We start from the raw sequence: 19,702 nt of genomic DNA on the forward strand, positions 1-19,702 counted from the left end.
GTCTACTGGAAAAATTAACATCAAACCACTTCAGTATTCTTGTCTTGAGAACGCCATGAACAGAATGAAAAGGTAAAAGAAAGGTCCCTGAACGATGAATTCCCAAGGCTGCAAGGTGCCCCATATGATGGATTGATGGATGAAGGTTCATGACACTGCACAGGAAGTGGTGATCAGAATCATCGCCAAGAAGATACGCAAAAAGGCAAAATGGTTGTCTGAAGAGGACTTTCAAATTTCATTCTTTCTACCAAAGAAAAGAAGGGAAATGCGATAGGCAAAATGAAATGATATGTCCATCTGAATGCAGAGTTACAAAGAATAGCAAGGAGAACTGAGAAAACCTTCCTAAGTCATAAATGTAGAGACACAGAAAAACAACAAACTGAGAAGGGCTAGAGATCTCTTCCCAAAAATTAGACATACCAAGGGAATATCCTATGTAAAGATGGGCAGAATAAGACAAAAGTGTATGGACCTAAAGGAAGCAGAAAATATTAAGAAGAGGTGGCAAGGATTCACAGAAAAACTTTAGAGAAAAAGATCTTATGATAACCACAGTGGTGTGCTCACTCTCTTTGAGCTAGCTATCATGGAATGTGAAGTCAAGAGGGCCTTACAAAGCATCACTACAAACAAATCTATTGGAAATGATGGAATTCCAGCTAAATTATTTCAAACCCCAAATAATGAGAATGTGAAAGTGCTGTACATGATATGCTAGCCAATTTGGAAAAAATAGCGGTGACCACAGGACAAGCAAACATCAGTTTCATTCCTATTTCAAAGAAACGTCATACAAAAACTATTGAAATTTTCACACAGTTGTACTCACCTCACATGATATCAAAGTAATGCTCAAATTCACCAAGCTAGTCTACAAGCGTAAGTGCACTGATAACTTCCAGATGTTCAAGCTAAATTTAGACGAGGCAGAAGAACAAGAAAATAAATTTGCAACACCCATTGGATCATAGAAAAGACAAGAGAATTCCAGAAAAACAAATCTACTTCTACTTCATTGATTATGTCAGGGCCTTTGATAGTGTACATCAGAACAAACTGGAAATTTCTTAAGAAAACATAAATACCAGATTACTTTACCTGCCTTGTAAGAAATCTGTATACAGGTAAAACAGCAACAGAACGAGATAAGGAGCCGTTTCCAACTTGCAAGAAAGCAGTTGACCGAGGCTGTATATTGCCACCCTGATTATTTAAATTAATTGCAGAGTACATCATGCGTAATGTCGAACTGGATCAAGCACAGTATGCAATCAAGACTGCTGGCAGAAATAGCAATAACCTCAAATATACAGATAACACCACTCTTCAGGCAGAAAATGAAATGTAACTAAAGTAGCTCCTGGCGAGATTGAAAAATCTGTCTTAAAATCCAATCCTCAATAAATGAAAATTGTGGCACACACTACCATTACAACATTGCAAATAGATGAGGAAACAATAAAAATAGTGAGATTTAATTTTCTTGGTCTCCAAAATCACTGCAAATTGTGACTATAGTCATGATTTAAAAGAGCCTCTTTCTTTGAAGAAAAACTGTGAAAAGGCTAGAAAGTGCATTAGAAAACAGATACAGTACTTTACAAATAAATGTTTATGGAATCTAAGCTATGGTTTTTCCTGTACTCATATATGCATGTATGTGAGTGTTGGACCAGAAATAAAATTGAGTGCAGAACTCATGCTTTTGAACAGTGGTGTTGGAGAAGTCTTTTGAGAGTCCCTTGGATTGCAAGAGGATCAAGCCAGTCAATTCTAACGGAGATTAGCCATGATTATTCATTGAATGTACTGATACTGAAGCTCCAAAAATTAGCCAGCTGATGCAAAGTTCAAATTCATTGGAAAAGACCTTGTTGCCAGGAATATATTGCAGGCTAGATGAGAAGGTTGGATGGCATCACCGACTCAATAAACATGAGTTTGAGAAACTCCAGGAGTTGGTAATGAAAGGGAGCCAGGCATGTTGCAGTCCATGGAGGTCCCAAAGATTTGATATGAGAGATCCACTGAAGGTAACTCAATTGAAATATTTGTGAAAGAACGTGCTATCTATAGGTGAATCATGGCTCCAACTCTATTAAGTATGCTTTGTGTTGGAACAAATCTGATAGAGAAGTCTCCTACGACTCCCCCACCCAAAAACACTATCTCCTGAATTTCTAAGTGGTGGCACTACACTTGGTCTACTATAGTATTCTGAGGTCTGAAGATTGTTAAACTTGGCTGAGGCCAAAGATCACGTTAGTTTGCTAAATATTTGAAAAGCATCCTCTAGGTCTGCAGACAGGTTTGGCATTTTCCCCACAATATCAAACAGCAGATCCAGCTCTGAAATCTCCGTTTGATTCTTCTCTCCATCTTCCTCCATCTAATCAACAACTTGTCACTTGCCCTGGAAATGTTCTTTGCTCTTGCAGTCTTAATCATCTTCCAAGAGTGCATATATACTGTCCATATTTTGAGCTGTCAGAAGATTGAATGAAAACCTTTGAGAAATGGAAATTTGAGCCCGCAAACAGGCCTGAACTGAAACTTCTTGATTAAGATCCATAGAGAGAACCTGCACGGTCTTATTGCTAAGTTGAATGTTATTAGTGATTTGAGTCCTATCGACTGTATCATCTGGGCGATGACCATTTTCTCTCTGAAACGGGCACTAAAGTTTTCTATATTACTTCACTTTGTTTGTACGTCAGATCCAAGATGTCCTCTACCAGGTACTGTTACTTGCAAATATTAACAGTTATGTATGTCTTGGGCATGACGTGCTGGCGTACAGACTGTGTCTTTTACATTTGACTAAGACAGAAGGTCAAGAGGGTTTTTTTGTTTTTTGTTTTGCTTTTTTCCATCTAGTTTGTGAACGTGAAGGTGAAGTTGCTCAGTCGTGTATGACTCTTTGCGACCCCATGGACTGTAGCCTACCAGGCTCCTCGATCCATGGGATTTGCCAGGCAAGAGTACTGGATTGGGTTGCCATTTCCTTCTCCAGGAGATCTTCCCTACCCAGGGATTGAACCCGGGTTGATAGTGGACTTCAAATGTACCCTCTCTATCGATACTGGGTATATGTGTCTGGCATGGGCTGCAGATGTTAATGGTGAGCTTGCTTCAAGCTGTGGTATTGCTGCTCACAACAGCCTTTCGTGTGGTTGAGGACCATCTATGCATCTCCATTGGTTGGAGCCCTTCAGTTTGGATTGGATTTTTTTCCTGTATATTTAATATATTTAGTCTAAAACCTAGAACTGTGGTCTCTTGGGCTTCTCAGGCATCGAGAGGGTTGGAGATAAGAGTGGCAGTCATAAACCACAAATCCTGCCATAGAGATGCTGACACAAACATCCCTGGCCAATTGTCTGTTGTAAAGGGCCAGGTGGCTCCAATGGTTTGGGAGGATTTGTTATCCTCTAGGCTGCCCCATGGCTACTGAAACCTAGTGTTTTGGTTTGGGAATGTTTAGGTTGGCATGGTCACCACAACTTCACAACTTTATGATTTCCCCAAAGCATCAGGAAGCAAAAACTTGGCCACTACCACTTTTCTCCTAAGGAATTAAACATGGTGTATGGAATAGATAAGTGGAGAGGGTTGTGCATTTTCAATGTCAGCCTGTTTTCCCTTGTGCTTATTTTCTTCTACCAGTTCCTGTAAATTATGATCATTGTAATATTTCCTAGGTCACCTTTAACCATGAAGTAGGAATAAGTATTAACACAGCTGATTTCTAAAGAAAGAATGCAACTCTTAGGGAGCACTAGGACTTTGTGGGAGTAACCAATCGATGGATAAGTGAGTTCTTTGCCAGTTTCCATTCCCTGAAAACTTATGTAAGAAAAGGAGACTTCTTTTGGTATTGACAGATGCTTTTCAAGAGAAGCACATATATTGGTTTGCTAAAGCTGCCATAACAAAGTGTCCTATACCAGGGAGCATCGGGAAATGTATTCCAAACTTCTGAGGTTCAAGGCAGTAATTAAAGTCAGCTGATTTTTTTTCATCTGAGACCTCTTTTATTTTTTTTTACCAGCCATTTTCTGGCTTTGTCTTCACATAGTAATGTTTCTGTTTTGTCTCTGACTGATCTGCTTTTCTTACAAAATGCCAATCATATTAACTCAATTACCAATCTAGAGGTCCTATTTCCAAATAGGGTCAGAAAGAACTATAATTTCCTCACAGTTTCACTAAATATAAAGTACAGAGAGATAGAGCTTTAACATACAGATTTCGAGAGAAAACAACTCATTGTATCATATTGAGTCTCTTCTTTCCATTTGGTACTGCTGTATATGAATCTGTTTACCATGTTCACCCCAGTAGACAGAACTCCTGAACGTAGAAAGCAGCTGGTTAAGAAAAATGGGTTGCGCAGGGGTAATATAGATGAAACCAAATTTCAGTTTTTGTTTGTTTGCTTGTTTGTTAACCAATCTAGAAATCCTCACCACAAAGACATATGGGAAGGAAAACTGTTCTGTTTGTGAATGAATACTAAGCCATAAGATGATGCTCATAATAAGGAAACTTCTAAAAAATTGTAAAGACAAAAAGATATACTCTATATGTTTATGCTAGCAAATCAGTTCATTACAGAATTTTGAAACTAACAGGTAGACTTAATGACAACATTTTTTCAGTTTGTCTAGATTCACCTGGTAATTGGGGTAACCATCAGCCTTTTGTAGTTTGTTTTGCATAGAAGAATACATCTTCTCATACTTTCATGAAAGAGTGTGGGTTTGAATGTGGTTTCAGATAGTCAATTACCTTCCAAAATCTTGAGAGATAAGGTGCTACTGTTACCAAATACCCAAGTGCCCAGCATAGTTAGGCTAAGCAATATCAGAATATAAGTGTTTAAAACCAAGTTGTTTTTATTGCTGGGCTATTTTTGTTGTAAGAAATTGGGTGGGTGATACCTTTGAAAAACGCTAACAGGCCTGGAGTGCTGTGATTCATGGGGTCGCAAAGAGTCGGGCAAGACTGAGCGACTGAACTGAATTGAACAGAACCCGTCCCAACAGTTTTCAGAAAAGCCCATGTACAGAAAAGTTGAGGGAAGGGTGTGATTAGCTGTTGCAACCATCTTCCTGTAGACCCTCTGTTCTTGAGGTAAAGTCAGGGTCAGGTAACTGTGTTCCTGTAAACCTCCACAGAAATAAATATAAAATTCCCTACACATAAAGGAAAGGGGCCCACTTTTGACTTTCACCTTCCACCGTCCTGGTTAGGAGGAGGGTGTCCCTGTGCATGCTGGCTCTCTGTCTGGGAAAATGTATCCAGCACCCATTCTTGGTCCTGCCACAGTGCCCACTCCCAGCTGAGGAGGTATCTCTCAGTTCTCTCTTCCTTCCTCTTACCAAGATCCTCATACAATACCCACACATCTTCAATTAGGAAAACATGTGCCCAGTATGCAGTTGGCCTTCAGTCTCCTCAGTTTATCCAAATGGGGCACCAGATCCCACAGACAGTGACCCACGCAAATTGCCACGACCATAGGTCATGAATGTGGGGATAGGGTACATTGGCTATTACTTTGAAACATGGACCAAGTCCGTGAGTGTCTCTAGCAAGGACTCTGAACCTCTGCAAGACACAGTCTGTTTTGAAACTCTGCTGCTCGCTACTCAGCCCAAGGCCAGAGAACATGGAAGGTTGCAATACATCTTTCACTACACTCTGCTGAGAAGTTTGCTGTTGGTGAAGTTGGACTTCAAACTTCGCTTATGTTCCTGTCCTAAGGGCTGCCATTCCATGTCCATCCTGCCTCTATTACAGTCTTCTGTGTTGAGATCATTCAACCTGTGACTAAAAGTTGGTAACCTGGATCATCGTGGTCCATTTCCACTAGCTCAGAAACCACACTCCACTCTCTGTTTCTATAATTCAGGTATTTTAACAGCATTATGGGATTATCAAAATTTTGCTTCTTCTAACTTAAGCACTTTACCTGGCATAATGTCCTCAATAACATACATAGTGCAAACATGACAATCGTTTATTTATTCTTTGATGGAGGTACAGTTGATGCACTATTTTTAACCATTTTTTACTAAACTATAATGAAAGTGAAAGTGAAGTCACTCAATCGTATGCAACTCTTCCCGACCCCATGGACTGCAGTCTACCAGTCTCCTCCGTCCATGGGATTTTCCAGGCAAGAATACTGGAGTGGAGTGCCATTCCCTTCTCTTATAGTTATTGAACTATAGTCTCTTTAAAATTTTGTTTAAGTAAGTCACAATGAATCAATTTCATCTGTACATGTTCATTTTTTTATCCATTTTCCATTTACGTAATGATTAAGCAATGAATAGAGTCCTTTCTTCTTTTGCATTTTTTCAAACTGTAATTTTTATTTTATCGGGAGTATAAATGCTATATAATACTGTGATGACTTCTGCCATTTATCAACATTAATATGTCACAGGTATCAATGTGTCCTTTCCACCGTCAAGCCCTTCCCACGTCCATCTCTACCCTATTCTTGGTTGTTCCAGAGCGCTAGCTTTGGATGATCTACTTCAAGCTTCAGGAAACCTAAATGATGGTTTTCCTGCATTATGTTTGTAATAATCTATATTTCACATGAGAAAATAAGGGTGTAGATTTCTCTATGTGAAATGAGAAATCTGTGTTTGATGTTTGAAAATCTTCTTACATATGTCTTTTATCATATTTTGAATCTTGTATGTTTCACATATGGATAAAGGTACACATTTTTCCTTCCTCAATATGGAACTTTAGATACTTCATATGTGAAAATTGTGTCTGCATTTTCCTGGTTGAATTGTAAAATTGTATATATCCTATATAAACATCGCAATCAAGTTTTACTGACATGAAAGATGTAATTAAGATATGGGAAAGCAATATGGGTTCGGAATTAGCTCTATTTCAAAATTGAAATTCTGGCCACCACTGTTTCTTCATGAAATATGAAAGTCTTTGTATTGCTCATTTATATCAACACAACAATTTTCTTCCCCAAGAAGGATGAACATATTTGTATTTCTCATGTATGTCCAGACAACGATTTCCCCCATCAAATTCTCTATAGGTCCCATATAAAGATCTAGGAAGTAATCCTTCTTCATGTAAGTTGGAATTCTCTAATTTACATCTGAAGATCAGAATGGAGAATTTCCGAGGAAATAAGGAAATCTCTCTATTCATATGACCCACTGGTATTTCAGTTAATGAAACACCTGTGTTCCCTTTTTGCATTGGTGTCCCTTTGCCTGGAGCTAACAGATTTTGGGCCAGGTTTTCCAGGATGATTTGGTTAGGGGGTACGTGTGGGGACCAGACAGAGAGCCAAGGGAAGTGATATACTCCTTCCTCAGAGATTGACTGCATTCCTGACACTGCTGTAACCCAAGGCACAAGTTTTTGGACGGACTCTGCAGCAACTGACCGAAGGTGAGGTCAGTGTGTGCGCCACCTAACCCAACTCCCTGCCCAGGACTTGCAGTTTGAGTCCAAGTTGAGCACCTCTGACCCTCAGGGATACCTTCTCTTACCAGAGTGGACTCCTCAGTACAGGCAGTCACACACTGCCCCAGAGGCAATTTCAAGCTTGAGGAGGGTTGCAGCATCAGGTTCCTAATCCTTGATTTGGTTGTTACTGGCCCTGCTGTCCCACTCACTGCTCAGGCTCTTCTCCATTGTTGCTCACTGAAACAGTTTCTGAGGGCTCACCACAACTTTGTCTTGAGCCAATTTTGGCAACGGGGTCACTGCTGCCAGATTGCCCATTATTACAAGGGGGTTGTTCCTGTGAGAAAAGGCCTGTCAATTCCATTTGATTTTTTCATGATAGGGTGTGGAGGTCAGGTTGTAGAAGTGAGTCCCCTCTCACCAACATATTATGCATGTGTGATGTCACAAGGCTCTGGGACAAGCATGTTTCACATTCCCTGCTCATAGGTTGTAGGCAAGAAACCAATTAGTGGGGAATGGCTGAGCTTAGGGGAACCTGCTGTGCTTTGGTGTCTAGTTCCTTTGCAGTTCTGGGCCAATACCAGTGCCACATGGAGAGTGAGACCAGAGGAAGGTGGGAGCACCCCTGGACCAACCTGAATCTGCTTAGTTGTGAGTGTGGGTTTGCAAGGTGCATGGGGCTCTGGACCCGCTGGTATGGTAGATCCATCTGGGAATGTATCACGGACAAGTTGGCACACCGGGTGAGGAAGCCACTGTTAGGAAAGCAGGGCCCTGAAAGAGCAAGAGGTTCGGGAATTAGGTAAGAGTTCCAACTGCTGGTTGAAGACCTTGCACTGAGGAAGTTCGAGTAATGGCAGAGGGGGAGCAGGAGCAGGAGTACTCCCAGGCGTATTAGCAGGACCTGGGGGAGTAAGGCAAGGAACATCCAAGGACAGGAGTCTAGAGCGACCAGCCCCCACTGGAATTACAGAAGGTGTTGGTGGCCCTACAGGTGCAGCTGAGCTTCGAGAATGAGAAAGACCCCAAAGCCTATCTTTGGCTCCAGAGGAAGGGCCATCAGAGGAGAAGGCATCCCTTTAATCAGATAATTGCCATCATCCAGGGCATCGCTGACTTCAGGGCCAATGTCGTGTATTCACTGCCACTTCTTGGGGGTCAGTTGCTCAGGAGGAGTAGAAAGAACAGGAGCAGGAGAGGGCCGGGGGTGACAGCAGTGGTCAGGAGACGGGAGCCAAATGAATTGGGGGCTCTGGGTATTGCGATCTCCAAAGGCACAGTGCCAGCACAGCCTGGGAATCACTATACCTGTATGTCTGAGCAAATGACTATAGGAGAGTCCTTTTGGCTTGCATTTGAATAGAAGCCATACAGTTTGACAGGGAAAGCATGTCATAAGTTACCAGAGGCAGTGTACCAGAGTAGAGTTTCCAGGGAGTTATTCTTGAAATTCTGGGTTATACAGGAAAGTAGTAGGGTGTTGGAAGCTCAGATTGCTCTGTTAAAACAACTGGAAACTCCAGAATGAGGTGACTGTTAAGGGGTATCTCATTAGCACCAGTTGTAAGAGAAAGCTCTATGGATGTCAAGGGTAGGGACAGAAAGGCGTGGGTTTAATTTGCCAGATGATTTTGGTCCATCTATCATACTCCTTTTCCTACATGATACCGAGCATCTCATTCCACTGCAACTCAGCTGTACTCAGGATTGGAAAAGTTGCTTATGAGATACAGTGAAAAACACTGGGATTTGTGGCCTGGGGAGTACAGGAATTCAATCTGTGGCCACTTAGGATGCTTCATCATGCAGTGCATCTGTGTAATAAGGTTTTATTTTGTGTAATAAGAGTAAAAAAGAGATAATGAAAGCTTCTGACATAGACATTAGAAGGGGGCAGAAAGAGTGTCCCCTTGCCTCTCTTTAGTCAAAGTTTATATAAGTACTAACAGGATGCTAATTAGAGAAAGAAAATGTCTCAAAACTCATAGATCCTCACCCACAACATACATTTTGAGATAACATTGACACAATGTGTTTTGTTCTAAGCCATAAAATGGCTTAGCTTTCCCAGCAAACACATCATCATTATCATAACTTAAGAGAAAATTTATGTTAGACAAACATTGTGCTTTGTCAAGTAGGCTATGAATCTTAGGCAGAACTGTCTTGAAAAAGACAGAGCAAAGGGAAAGTGCATTGTTCATTAACATAGCTTAAGAAAAACTTTCCCTTATGAAAAAGGCATTGGTTGGATTAAGACCTGAGAAAAGTTAAGTTCAGTTCTAAGCAGGTGTCCGCATGGCAGCACAGAAGTTTAAAAGAAACCTCCTTTTAAATCTGTATACAGAAGGGGAAACAATCTGAAATTTATGGTTTGTTTCCTCCTGCCACTTAAGAGAGAGATAAAAATTGTCTGATACTTGTGGCCTATTTCTCCCATTTGAAGATCATTGGTCTTCTTGCCTGTTACCCTCTAAGGTTTGATGATAACAAAAACAGTCACTGTCTTTGCTAGAGCAGCCGAAAATTTTTCGAATGGTTCTCAGGCAAAAATAGAAGGATCTAGACGGAGTGCAGATGTGGGATCAAACTGAGCCTCCACAGAATTGGCAATTGATGTGGAGAAATTGCCAGCGAACAGGGAGCCTCAGCATCCCACGAGCCCTGTGCAGACTTTGCTCGTTTCCTGGAAGATCATCATTAAGAATCTATGTCCAAAACCATTTCAGTATTAATTGAGGGAGAAGGTTCCTCCATGAGAGGTAACTTGGAGGAGGCCAAGTATCGAGACTGGAGGCTGGGCAATGACATTTTTTTTACAGGAATGTGGGTCATTTATTAACCCTATGGAGAAACTGATCCTCCATGGACCACAGAGTGACACCAGGGCATAAGGGAATCAGGATGAGCCAGAAGTGTGAAGAACTATGCACTAGGGAAGACTGAGATAGATGAAGCAACTTAACCAAATTCAGTACTCAGATTGCAAAATGACTCGGTTTCACTGAGCCTCTCTGCTGTCATTCTATGGCCAACAACCCCACCCAGAGTCTCGAATTAAATTTGGGCTCAGCTACTATTCCTCTTGAAAGTCCCTTTTCACAAAAGTTAGTGTTTCAATTTGTACAAACATATGACCCACATTCCACCGTTGGTTTCTCTTTTTTGATCGCATTTAACCTGTAATTTCCTTTGCATCTCTCTCACATCCCCAATCCTTCTGAGATTATTGGCCTTTGTGCAGTACAACGGTGAATAAACTTTTTATTAATTTATTTCGTGCAATTGGAGGGTAATTACTTTACAATATTGTAATGGTTTTTTGCCATGTATCAAGATTAATCAGCCCTAGGCATACTGGTGTTCCACACACACACACACACACAGTTCCCGAATCCCCTCCCAACTTCTTGCCCACTCTCTCTCTCTGGGCTATCCCAGAGCACGAAGTTAGGTCTCCAGGTTCCTGTGTCAAACTCACACTGGTCATTTATTTCACATTCATATGGTAATGTTTATTTTTCTGTGCTAGTCTCTCAAATCTTATCCCACCCTCGCTTTATCCCTCTCAGTCCAGAAGTCTATTCGTTAGGTCGGACTCTTATAGTATGCCTTGCATATAGGATTATCAGTACCATCTTTTAAAATTCCAAACACATACATTGATATTCAGTATTCGTCTTTCTCTTTCTGACTTTACTCTGTAAATGAGGCTCCGTATTCATCCACATCATTAGAAGTGAGTCAAATGCTTTCACTATTACAGCTGAGTGAAATATACGAGCTGAGTATGTAGACCACATCTTCCTTATCTATTCATCTACTATTATGTCTATATTTTGCTGCATGAAGTTTTGAAATTCTGTAGAAAATCAATGTGTCCTTTCTCCTACATTATATATGATATTCTCAGTATTTCCTAGATCTAACTGAGTTCGGATTTTATCACATATTCACATATAATATAAAATCATTTCTAATTCAACTCTGACAAACTCGATGCAGTTTTTCCCTCATGAAATATGGAACCTCTGAGGTTCATTCGTGAAAATGGGTGCAGATAATCTTACCAGAATTTTGGAATCATCTAAATTTCACATATAAATTTAAGGCACACCTTTTCTTTCTTTTTTTTAAATTAGATATTTTATTTATTTTTCTAAATTTATTTATTTTAATTGGAGACTAATTCCTTTACATCATTGTACTGATTTTGCCATACATTGACTTGTATCTGCCCCGGGTGTACATGTGTTACCCATCGTGAACCCACCTCCCTCCCCATCCTATCCTTCTGGTTCATCCCAGTACACCAGCCCCGAGCATCCTGTTTCATGCATCGATCCTGGACTGGAGATTCATTTCCATATGATACTACACATGTTTCAATGTCATTCTCCCAAATTAACCCTTCCCCCGAGCCCTCTCCCACAGAGCCCACAGACTGTTCTATACATCTGTGTCTCTTTTGCTGTCTCGTATACAGGGTTATCATTATCATCTTTCTAAATTCCATATATATGTTTCAGTATACTGTATTGGTTATTTTCTTTGTGGCTTACTTCACTCTGTATACTAGGCTCTAGTTTCATCCACCTGTTTCATGAAATAAGATATGCTTTATATGTCATATATTTCCATCTAGGTGTTAATGTATCTAACTTAAATATGAGGTTCTCTGTATCTCACATACTTAATTTTGCAAGCAGAATTTCCTACATGCAATATAGAATTCTCTATATTTGACACATATTCACTTTAATTCACATGACAAGGAGATTTAGAAATGGAAATTTTGGAATTTTGTTCCTTTCTCATATGAAAACCAAACTACAGAGTGTGCAATAAGACATACAATTTGAGTGCAGATTTGTCCATGAAATATGGAACATTCTATGTTTCAATATGGAAATCTTGCATCAGATATATGTATATGAAATAGAGAACCCTTGTATTTGATAAAAGAAATCTGGACATCAACTTTTCACCTCTTGCCGTGCCAGATGCTCTATTTCCCATATAAATAGCTGGGTGTTGATATTCCTTCCTGAAATGTGGAATTATCTGTACTTCCCTTATTAAAATATGAACCCAGGTTTAATTTTTGAATTGGGAATGGTTTATAGTCTACATTTGAAAGTATGTGTGCTGTTATTCATAAATTAAATATGTAATGAGAAGGAATACTCTATGTATAACAGCTGAAATTTTAGGCATGGATTTTCATGCATGAAATATGGAACTCAACACAGTGGAAGGAAATATTGAATTTTTTATATTACATTTATGAATTTCTTTGTGTGCTCTTTCCTGGATGACCAGTGAAAACTCAGGACAGTCAGTCAGTCAGTCAGTTCGTTACTCAGTCTTGTCTGACTCTCCGCGACCCCATGAATCACAATACGCCAGGCCTCCTTGTCCATCACCAACTCCTTGAGCTCACTCAAACTCATGTCCATCAAGTCGGTGATGCCATCCAGCCATCTCATTCTCTGTCAAAGCCCTCCCTGTGGATGCCAAGTGGCCTAATCTCTGATGAAACACACTATCGGTCAGAAACGGAAGACCTGTCTAGAACACAAAAATTCCATACCCGAGGAATCTGCCACTTCTGGGTCAAAGTTGTGGGCCCATTGGCTGCTTGTGGCATCCATTTTATCTGGGCTATGTGAAAAAGAGTTGCAGATCTGGAGGCGTGGATACAAACTATATTTACTGAATAATGGGTGTGGCTGCAATCCTGCCAATCAGTTCCTGATTTATGGGTGATGTCCCTGTTGTTCTGATGAGCACATATTGATACTTGGTCTTTCCTTGCAGCTCTCTTAGTCAGAATTGCCATTAGCACCAGGGACAGACTCTTCAGAAAAATGGGTTGTGTGCTACACAGATCCTGTCCAAAACACTAAGTGAATTTGAGGGTGAGGTTGTTGGAATTTCGAAGTGCTCATGCTAGTCCTAGCGAGCAGGCTGTGTTTTCCAGGAATAAGCTAATTTTCAGGAGTCCAAGATGAATGTCCATTCTAAAGGAGATCAGTCCTGGGTGCTCATTGGAAGGACTGGTGCTAAATCTGAAACTCTTATCCTTTGGCCACCTCATGTGAAGAGTTGACTCAATGGAAAAGACTCTGATGCTGGGAGGGATTGGGGGCAGGAAGAGAAGGGGACGCCAGAGAATGAGATGGCAGGATGGCCTCACTGACTCGATGGATATGGGTTTGAGTGAACTCCCAGAGTTGGTGATGGACTGGGGGGCCTGGAGTGCTGTGGTACATGGGATCACAAAGAGTCAGACACGACTGAGCCACTGAACTGTTCTGAACTGAAGATGGATTTCAGGGCCTTCTGGATAGAACAGCACCTCCTTTTGGGAATACTTTGATATGCAAAGACTGGGTTTTTTTGGCCTTCAAACATTCTGGGTTAGCAGAAGGTGACACGCTGAAAGTTGCAAATTAAATTCAGAATATGCAAGAATATAAAATGGAGAAAAGACAGTCTCTTTAACAAGTGGTGCTGGGAAAACTGGTCAGCCACTTGTAAAAGAATGGATCTAGAACATTTCCTAAGACCATACACCAAAATAAACTCAAAATGTATTAGAGAGCTAAATGTAAGACCAGATTCTATAAAACTCCTAGAGGAGAACGTAGGCAAAACTCTCTCCAACATAAATCATAGCAGGATCCTTCAAGACCCACCTCCCAGCATTTTGGAAATAAAAGCAAAAATAAACAAATGGGACCTAATTAAAATCAAAATCTTCTGCACAGCAAAGGAAACTATAAGCAAGGTGAAAAGACAGGCTTCAGAATGGGAGAAAATAATGGAAAATGAAGCAACTGATAAAGGGTTAATCTCCAAAATATACAAGCAGTTCCTGCAGCTCAATTTCAGAAAAATAAGTGACCCAATCAAAAAATGGGCCAAAGAACTAAACAGACTTTTCTCCAAAGAAGACATAAAGATGGTTAACAAACACATGAAAAAATGCTCACCATCCCTCATTATCAGAGAAATGCAAATCAAAGCCAAAATGAGATACCATTTCACACCAGTCAGAATGGCTGCTATCCAAAAGTCTACATGCAATAAATGCTGGAGAGGGTGTAGAGAGAACGGAACCCTCTTACACTGTTGGTGGGAATGCAAACTAGTTGAGCCACTATGGAGAACAGTATGGAGATTCCTCAAAAAACTGTAAATAGAACTGCCTTATGATCCAGCAATCGCACTCCTGGGCATACACACCGAGGAAACCAGAATTGAAAGAGACACACGTACTCCAATGTTCATTGCAGCACTGTTTATAATAGCCAGGACATGGAAGCAACCTAGAGGTCCATCTGCAGATGAATGGATAAAAAAGCTTTGGTACGTATACACAATGGAGTATTTTTCAGCCATCCAAAAGAATGCATTTGAATCAGTTATATTGAGGTGGATGAAATTGGAGCCTATTATACAGAGTGAAGTAAGCCAGAAATAAAAACATCAATACAGTATACTAACGCATATATATGGAATTTAGAAAGATGGTAACCTTAACCATGTATACGAGACTGCAAAAGAGACATAGGTATATAGAACAGTCTTTGGGACTCTGTGGGAGAGGTTGAAGGTAGGATGACTGGGGAGGACGGCATTGTAGCATGTATATTATCATAGGTGACCAGTCCAGGTTCGACGCATGATACAGGATGCTTGGGGCTGGTGCACGGGGATGACCTGGAGGGAGCATATGGGGAAGAGGGAGGTGGGAGGGGGGTTCAAGAAAGGGAACACATGTACAGCCGGGGCGGATTTGTGTCAATGTATGGCAAAAACCAACCAATATATTAATGCAAGGTAATTTGCCTCCAATAAAATAAATTTAAAAAAAAATTCAGATGATGTTGGAAGACGCTAGACTAAATATTGTCTTCCATCCCTGTCACCTCTATCATCTAGAGGCTCCTTGACCCAAAGCAGTTTGTAAACCATTCCCAGATGACAGCCTTGATGAGATGCCATGAAGAAGACATGCTTTGCTGCTACATGATGAACTTGAATGTCAGACTGGAGACAATGTCATGCGACAGGACGGTGAGTGTGAAGGGGTGGGTACACATTTTTCCCCTGAAAAGAGGAAAGGACAGCTTTCATGTAATGAGGTTTCACACCCCGCCTACCTTGAGTTTGTCCTGGCAAGTGGAGGAACTCAGGCAACCCACGGATTGATGTAACCGCACACTGTTCTTTCGCAAGAAGCAGTGGCAGTGAACTGATTGTTAAGGAGTAGTCAGCATCACTGGTATGAGGCAGCACCCTGGATATGGAGAGTGGGGACGGAAAGGGATAGGTTAGCCTTGGTAGGTGATTTAGGTCCTTTCCCCATACTCTTTCTGTCCTGGAGCATCCTGAATCAGCAAGTCATCCCCCTCCAATTCAGTGGCACGAGGGATTTGAACGTAAAACATACAGTCCCACAGGCACCACAATTATAGCAACAGCGTGAGCTTCTTCAGGTTGTTCTGCGACCAAAATTTAGCAGGATCTAGCAGGATTGTAGATGTGGGCTCCCTCTGCGCCTTCGCAGAATTGGCAGTTCCATTTGGAGTGCTTGGTGAGTTCTGGGTCTGACCAACCTTGTGCTGACTTTGCTGGTTTCCCTGGCATATCATTATTCAGTTTCTGGGGCCAAATACTCAGTACTAGTTCAGGTAGAAGGCCACATCACGAAAGGTAACTGAGAGGAGACCAAGTGAGGAGACTGGGGGATGGGCACTGACAGGCATGTTCCCAGGAACCTGGGTCATTTATTTCCCTTGTGGAGAAACTGAGCATCTGTGTAACACAGAGTGACACCAGTGCGTGAGGGTAGCTGGATGAGACAGCATGTGTGTACACCACTGAAAAACAGGTTCTCACTAGGGAATCTTGGGGTAGATGAAGCAGCCTGACCATACAAAAGTCACTGCTCAGATTTACAGATGACTCAGCTGCACTGTGCCTCTGTACTCTTATTCCATGACCAATGACCCCAGCTACAGGTGCTTCCTCATTTTGTGCTCAACTTCTATCACTCTTCCGAAGAAATCAGTGAGTCTCCTTTGTACAGAGCTGTGCTTCACTATCCATCATTCGTTTCTCTTTTCATCATCGCACTTACTTTGGATGTGCTTTGGCATCTCTCTCTCCTCCCACAATCGTTCCGAGGTTCCTGGCCATTGTGCAATAGTGTGGTGAATAATCTTTTCATTCATTTATTCATTTTAATGAAAGTTCGCTACGTTACAATATTGTGAGGGGTTTTGCATTAATAAATTGAATCAGCCCAAGCTATGCATGTGTTCCTCACACACACCCCTACCTTAATCCCTCTTCCAAATTCCTCCCACTCTCTCTCTCTGGGTTGTCTAGAGAATGACTTTGTGTGTCCTGTGTCCTCTACCAAATTCCCACTGGTCATTTATTTTACATATACATGGCAATATATAAGTTTCCGTGCTATTCTCTCAAATCATCCTAACCTCGCCTTATCCCACTCAGTCCACAAGTCTGTTTTTTATGTCCGCGTCTTATACGATGCCCAGTATATAGGATTGTCAGTTCCATCTTTTTAAATTTCAAATACATGGATTGATATTCAGTATTGTTTTTTCTCTTTCTGACTTTATATAAGAGGCTCCATGTTCATCTTCCTCGTTCAAAGTGAGACAAATGCATTCCCTTATATAGCTGAGTAATACTGCTTTTTTCTGTATCAGCTCAGTTAATTCAGTTCAGTTGCTGAGTTCAGTTCAGTTCAGTCGCTCAGTCGTGTCTGACTCTCCGCGACCCCATGAATCACAGCATGCCAGGCCTTCCTGTCCATCACCAACTCCCGGAGTTTACTCAAACTCATGTCCATCGAGTCGGTGATGCCATCCATCCATCTCTTTCTCTGTCATCTCCGTCTCCTCCCACCCCCAATCCTTCCTGGCATCAGACTGTTATAGGCACCATACATTCTTTTCCAATCCATCTGCCTCTGTGTGCAGGTTTTACTACATGATGTTTTTAAATTCTGTTGAAAATCAGGTCACACATTTCCCTACATTAAATATGAAACTCTCAGTCCTTCCAAGATCTAACTCTGAGCCCAAACTTTGTCACATATAATGTCATTATTTTTATTTCACTTATGACAATCTGTGTGCAGATTTTTACACCATGAAATGTGAAAACTCTGTAATTCATGCATGAACCTAGGTGCAGATCATCTCCCCTGAATTTTGCCATTATCTAAATTTCACATATAAAAATCAAGGCACATATTTTTTTGCATGAAATACTGTATGTTTTATGTACCATATGTCTCCATCTAGGTGTCAATGTTTCTAAAGGAAATACGGAATGTTGCATATCTCACATACTTAAATCTGCAAGCTGTGTTTCCTACATGCAATATAGAATTCTCTCTATTGCATATATACTATTATTAATTCACCTGATGAGGAATTTGTGATATTGAAAATTGAGGTTTGCTTCATTTCTCATATAGAAACAAGGCTATAGAATATGTAAGAGTACATATAAAGTTCACATATTTCAGATATGAAAATTTGATTACAGATATTGACCGTGATATATGAATTTCTCATATTTCAAATATGGAAATCTTACCTCCTATATTCTTATATGAAATACAGAATCCTTCTATTCCATATAAGAAATCTGAACACTGATTTTTCTCCCTATGGCAGGATAGATGTGACGTGTAACATATGCATAGCAATGTGTAGATTTTCTTCTCTTGAGTGCTCTGTGGAATTCTCTTATTTTCTTTATTAAAATATGAACCCAGGTTTAATATCTGAAATAGGGAATGCTTTATATTCTACATTTGAAAATATGGCTACATTTATTATTTAATGAGATGAAATACTCTATATGTGTCATTTGATAAGCTTGACATACATTTGCCTGCAGGCAATAGCGAAATCAACATACAGGGAATGAAATTTTGAATTCTTTATATTACATAAAGTAATTTCTCTGTGCACACTTTCCTACACTATATATGGAATCCCCTGTACGTCACCTTTGAAAACATGGACATTCACTTGTCCTCCATTCAATACTAAATTCTCTATCAGTTCTGTTTAGTTCAGTCACTCAGTCCTGCCTGATTCTTTGAGAACCCATGGACTGCAGCAGGCCAGGCCTCCCTGTCCATCACCAATTTCCAGAGTTCATGCAAACTCATGTCCATTGGGTCTGTGACGCTCTGCAACCATCTCATCTTCTGTCATTCCCTTCTCCTCCCGCCTTCATCTTTCCCAGCCTCATGGATCTTTCTAGTTAGTCAGTTCTTTGCATCAGATGGCCTAATTATTGGAGTTTCCGCTTCAGCCTGAGTCCTTCCAATGTATATGTAGGACTGATTTCCTTTAGAATGGACCACTTGGATCTCCTTGCTTTTCCAGAGACTCTCAAGAATCTTCTCCAACAGGACAATTCAAAAGCATCCAATCTTCCACGCTCAGCTTCCTTTCAAGACCAACATTCACATCCCTACATGACTATTGGGGAAACCATAGCTTTTACTAGATGGCCATTTCCTGGCAAAGTAATGTCCCTGTTTTTAACATGTTGTCTAAGTTGTTCATAACTTTTCCGACAAGTAGCCAGCATCTTTGAACTTCCTGGCTGTAGCCACCATTTGCAGTGATTTTTGTTGTAAGTTCCACAAGCTCCACACAAGGAATACAATTCTGAGCCAGAAGCTATGGATTCCCCAGATGACGGAGCTTCTTTGTTCCGATGGAGCTTCCGCTTCTGAAAGATTGTGTGTTTCAGCTCACAGTAGGCCCTTCAGTGGGTCCAAGGATTGTGGCTTAAGAGCCTCACACCACTTGATTTGCTCTGGGTGACTCCTCAAAACCTCAACACCTTCCTCCCAGTACAAACACATAACAACACAGCAGACATTCTGAGCGTGTTTATGTCTCTTAAGGTCATTTCAGATTTGTGGATCCACTGTCCTGAGTTATCATCAACCATTCTTTCCAATTTCAAGTCCTGAACAAAGGTACAATGGAAATATATTAACCAGTCTCCTGCTCTCTGTGGATGCCTTGTGCCTCCTCTTCTGGTTGCTCCAAATCTCATGTACTGCTGTCTTCTTGTCGGCATCTGCAATGGCCTGGATACACACAAACACACACACAAACAGAGGCAAGACAAGCTTGTGCATGGAAAC

This window comes from Moschus berezovskii, chromosome Y (genome assembly GCF_049115385.1).
Source record: "Moschus berezovskii isolate FMDL1 chromosome Y, NW_MosBer_1.0, whole genome shotgun sequence".
NCBI lineage: Eukaryota > Metazoa > Chordata > Mammalia > Artiodactyla > Moschidae > Moschus > Moschus berezovskii.